General features: G+C 43.7%; 2 non-coding genes across 2 annotated transcripts; both read right to left on the bottom strand.

The window, feature by feature from the left end:
• Window positions 1-2728: 2728 nt before the first annotated feature.
• trnal-uaa (transfer RNA leucine (anticodon UAA)) lies at window positions 2729-2844 on the bottom strand. The gene is made up of 2 exons: window positions 2807-2844; window positions 2729-2774 (listed from the first exon to the last, which is right to left on the bottom strand). It is a non-coding gene; the product is annotated as a tRNA-Leu (tRNA).
• Window positions 2845-4152: 1308 nt separating this feature from the next.
• On the bottom strand, window positions 4153-4266 carry trnal-caa (transfer RNA leucine (anticodon CAA)). The gene is made up of 2 exons: window positions 4229-4266; window positions 4153-4198 (listed from the first exon to the last, which is right to left on the bottom strand). It is a non-coding gene; the product is annotated as a tRNA-Leu (tRNA).
• Between the last annotated feature and the right edge of the window lie 1081 nt (window positions 4267-5347).

The following is a 5347-nucleotide window of genomic DNA, read 5'->3' as shown; positions in this document are numbered from 1 at the left end:
GCTATTTCTCAGCCCAGTTTTGCATCCTACCAATGCTCCGATTTAACATCTGACAGCCCTCCAAACTTTTCTGTTACAAATGTGGAGAAGCGGGGGTGTGAAGGACAGGAAAATCTTCAGAAAACAATTCAGCGGTTAATCAAACAGCGACGAAAAGAGATCAAGCTGCGGAGGGACCCAGTAAAGGAACAGGCTGACGTCACGGAGAGGATTAGTGTATCAAAGGAAACAGTACTAAAGTACAAAACACTCTTCCTGAAGGGCTAGTGAGACTATACTCTGGTGTATCTCTACAGACTGAAGGTGCTTATGTTAGAGCCACAGTGGACACAGGTTCTGAAATTACTTTGCTTTGTAGATCCTGTTCCGACCGGCATCGGGCGCACTTACCATTGTCGTCACTCAGTGCCCCTGAGATTCCGGGGCTTAGTACCGGTGAGTATCCATACAATGGTTACGTGTTGTAGAAGCTGGTGCTTACGGAGCAGATGTTGGAGTAACTGAGATTATTGACACACTAGTCTTGCTCTACCCGGATCCGATTGAGAAGGATGGAGCTTCTATTCTTGTGGGAACAAATACTGCCAATGTGAGAAGGCTCCTGGGAGCATGCGGGAGAGAAATGGAAAGATCATTTTGAACCCCTTGTCCATTCATCCTGTGTACAGAGCTGCTTTTGAGAAGGTGCCAGTTCCTGCCAAGTAATATGATGAACGGAAAGGAGGAACTGTGAGCTACACCCAGTCTAAACCTATCAACTTCTGTACTGGGCTTAGCTAGAGTAACGGAAATCCCTGCATTTACCGGCGTGCTCGAGGAATACAAAAGGGGATTAAACTGAGAAAATGTTGGAATGCGAAGAAGTACTTTCTACTGACAGTTCTGATTTTGATTTCTCCGATAGTACCTGCCGCACTATTAGAGCAACGGAGAACACGCCTTTCTGAGAGAAGTCTTGCCGGTTGCTTCCAGCAAAGTTCCAAGATGCTTTTCAGTACCCGCTGAAGCCACCGGAACACACGAGTGATAGATATAGGGACACAACCTCTAGTAGTCAGGAAGGGTCAAATAGGGACATTAATAGGGTAAACACTCAATCTTCCCGATGACCGTGAGTAGAGAAACACTCAATCTTCTGAATTGTCGTGCGTAGAGGCCGAGAGCCATCAAATGCTCCAGCTATCAATCTTTCCATCCTGAATTAATTTCTAAACCACCTTTGAAATGTCTCCAATGATAGCACATCCTTTCTAAGACAAGGGCCTCCAAACTGCTCACAATACTCACAGTAAGGCCACATCATGTACATTTTAAAGCCTCAAGATTATATTACATTCTTCCATCAATGTTTGCTAACATCTCATTTGTCTTCCTGACCACTTTCGCTAACTAAGAAATTCCCCTCAGGGAATTCAGCATGAACACTCTTAAGTACCTTTGCACTTCAGATTTTCCACTTTTCTGTAGGTTCAGAAAATAGCCTGAACTTTATTTATTTTGCCGAAGTGCGGAAGCACTGTTAATCCCTGACAGTGTGTTCTATGTGCTACTTTTTTGCCCATTCTCCTAATCTGTCCAAATCCTTGTGCAGCTTCTCTACATCCTGCAGACTTTCTTCATCTTCACCTATCTTCATCTAGTCCTCAAACCTGCCCGTAAGATCATCAATTCCAACATCCAAATCATAAAGATGTAAAGTAAAGGTGTCCATCCATCAATTGTATTGCATCCTGCTGTTCTATTTTATATTGTGCTACCTCAATTGTAATTTTCTTTTTGTTTAATCTAATACGCTTATCTTGTCCAGATTTTATTTTTTATAACTTTCGAAATCATTTTTACTACCTGTATTAAACGTTTCAGCTTTACGCGAATAATTTCAAATCGTTCATGTTCGATCCTCCGTCAAGGTGTAATTCATTTGTTTGTCTCTGAGAGGGTGTTTAAATCTGAAGAAATTCTGGTGGGCTTCGTAGTCGCCCAGGATTATTGCGTAAAATAACAATTAATGTTGTTATTATCATTATTATTTCGCTTGACTTCTCACAGTTTGTTGTGTTATACACATCGGGTGTTTTGACCGTCCTGTTACTGCGGTCCTTCAACGATTTTATTGTGTTCCTTGGATGCCCGCGGGAAAGTGGATTTCATTTTTGTACATGATGATATATGTATATAGATTTGCTGTGATGCAGAATTTACTTTCTGCTTTTAACTTTGAACCAGTTGGGCCGAAGGTTCTTTTCCACGCTGTACGTCTTAAAACATATACTTTGCAAAAAAAAAAAAAAAGTGTGTCCTATTAAACCACAGAAAGGGAATATAATCCAGTCCAGAATGATCAATCCGATATTCCCAAGTGCAGAGTGGCGTTAAACGCACGACACTGAGCTCCGCGGCAGATGTACAGGTATGCTTAAGAACGACGATGTAAAATGCCTTTTCATTATAGCGACCAACAACGTGTCTGAATGGAACCGATGTCATTCTGTCCAACAAATAGCCATGGCTGAGACGGTGACACAGACACTCTTCACCGAATCCTCTTTCTCTTCAAACTCGGCAGCCTAAATCCGATGTAATGTGACCCATTGTACTGCTGTCTGCTGTGACTAAAACAAAACCTTTATCTTTCTTGCGTCTTTCTCATCCTCCCAACCCATGCTTTGATCGCTGCAATAAAATTAGTGATTGCATTATTAAAACACCAATTGTAGAAGACAACAGTTGTCAGGAGTGGGATTCGAACCCACGTCTCCAGGTGGAGACCAGAACACTCGCGTCTATTATGAAACGACTTTCTCGGCTTAAGTCTGGCGCCTTAGACCACTCGGCCACCCTGACAACTCTCTTCAAACCCACATGAGCAGCTGTGTTTCATAATAGAGTGAACGACTACATTGGTGAGAGAGCATACATACAAACACTCACTATATGGTGGGATTTGAAATGAAAATGGAGTGATGCCTTGTCTCAGGTTTTCCAGCATGTGAGAATTTAAAGCTCACAGCAGCACAGCGCGCTGGAACTGGTAATGCACACAGTTTAGGTCATCTGTCATAGAAAGGATGACGAGGCTTTGGAGAGTGTGCAGAAAAGATTTAACAAGATGATTCCTGAATTAGACGGTTTGGTTTTGCAATAACGAGAGCTTCAACCATCTTGTGTTTTTTTTTCCTCTGGAGCAGCGAGGCTGAAGGGGAATCTGATAGAAGTCTCTTAGATTTTGGGAGGCATAGATAAAGGTAGAGCACACAGAAGCTGTCTCCATCCCAGAGCTGATATGCCTTATATCATAGAGCATACATTTCAACTAAGAGGGGAAGTTTTAAAGAAGACGTGACAACACCCTATCACTCAATGTTGGCAAGACCAAGGACAGATTGTGGTCTTGAGGAGAGGGAAAACCACAGGTCCATGAGCCATTTCTCATTGGAGGAAGTAATTTTAAATTGGTAGGTATTAGTATATCCTCTACTTTATCAGGAGACTTCAGGGATTCACCATGGCCTCAAAAACCTAGATGAACGTGTAGAGATGTGTAGTTGAGAGTGGATTGTCTGCCTGCATCAGGACTTGGCACGGAAATAACATTACCTTTGAAGGAAAATCTTCAAAAGGTTAGTGGATTCGGCCCAGTCCGTCACGGGTAAAGCACTACAAAACATTCAGCACATCTGCATAACGCTGTCATCGGAAAACTGCATCCACCGCCAGAGGTCCTCACCAACCAGGACATTTTCTTTTTACGCTGCTGCCATTAGGTAGAAGGTAAAAAGAGCATCAGGACTCGCACTGACAGGTGCAAGAACAGTTTACACTCACGTCCCCATCCATTGAATATTCCGACAGCCAATGATTTCACTTTAAACACTATTCTATATTGATTAGATGAGTATCCTAGGACCTCAGCAGACCAGGCAGCATCTGTCAAAAAGAATACACAGTCGACGTTACGGGCCAAGATACTTCTCCATGGGATTGTTTCTGAATAAATCGGTCACCCAAAAATCGGTGTACGATGATCTGTTGTACTGTGATGAGCAGTGTCAAAAACCACAATCTATTCTACCGTTTTCCTAATCCACACTAAGATCTTACGTTCTGTTGCAGAAATAACATCACCTGGATTGAATGTTTAACAACAAAAGATGTCAGGAGTGGGATTCGAACCCACGACCCCAGCTGGAGACCAGAACACTCGCGTTTGTCGGAAGGATTTTCATACCTTGAGTCTGGCGCCTTAGACCACTCGGCCACCCTGACTGCTGTTGTGTTTGGGAACGGAATGAATGCCTGATTTGAAGGCAAAGTTATTTACGCACAAACACACATATCATCCTGCTAATCGGAAATGAACGCGAGCTTGTTACAGTTTCGCAGGTTAGGCAGCTTCTTTGGGAAGTGAAGCAAAATAATTACAGATCGAAGACTCGTGAGACGCGTCTCAGCAAGAATTTGGGAAGGAGGTTTGCTGGGATGAATGAGAACGCTTGGAAGACTCATTATTTTCACATGTAGTGAAGCGGGGAGGAAACGTTAATAGACCGTATTGAATCTGAAAACATTGAGTGCGAGTTGATCATGACAACGTCAACAGAAACTGAACACAGTTCAATTATATCTCGCAACGCTGCTTTACAGATGGATGTTAGTGACTGAACTATAAAGCTCAATAGTCTGATGACTGTGGAAGAAAGCGAAGCTGCGATTAAGTTCACAAGAACATAAAATATCGTGCAGAAAGGCCATTCGGTCCGCTGTGTCTGTTCATCATTCTATCATGGGTGAGTTATTACAGTCAGAATGTTGTTCAGGCTTGTAGGTCAATGTTTACTCTGATGGAGAGGAGACAGAAGCAGGGCGTTTTGCACTGTAGAGCAGCGGCCTTTCTGAAAGATGAGACGCTTAAGAGAACGTATTTCGCTCGGGTTTGCTAATCCTGAGATAAATGCACAGAAGACATTAAAGTAAGGCAGGGACAAGGGGGCGGCCATCGCCGGAGTGGAATGCTCTTCGCGGGATGTGGAAAGGCGGGGAGACTTCCATGGTTCCTGATGACAACAGCTGCGAGAAGTACACAGAGCTGCAGCTGGTAACAATCTGCAAGGTGCAGATTCTATGAGGTGTTTGAGTTGAATCTAGATGAACCCCGGTTCACTGGGGGCCGCAGGCGTGATGGACTAGGACATATAAAGTGGTAGATACAGTCAGGGTGCAGGACACAGGAAACTGGGTGACAGTCAGGAAGGGGAAAGGGTTTAGAGAGCCAGTGCAGACTATCCCTATGGCCATCACCCTCACCAACACCTGGTTGCCGTTTGTGGTTGGATGATCTAGCAGGGGA

Source organism: Mobula birostris, chromosome 13 (assembly GCF_030028105.1).
Source record: "Mobula birostris isolate sMobBir1 chromosome 13, sMobBir1.hap1, whole genome shotgun sequence".
Lineage (NCBI taxonomy): Eukaryota > Metazoa > Chordata > Chondrichthyes > Myliobatiformes > Myliobatidae > Mobula > Mobula birostris.
This window is presented reverse-complemented; position numbering and strand designations above follow the sequence as displayed.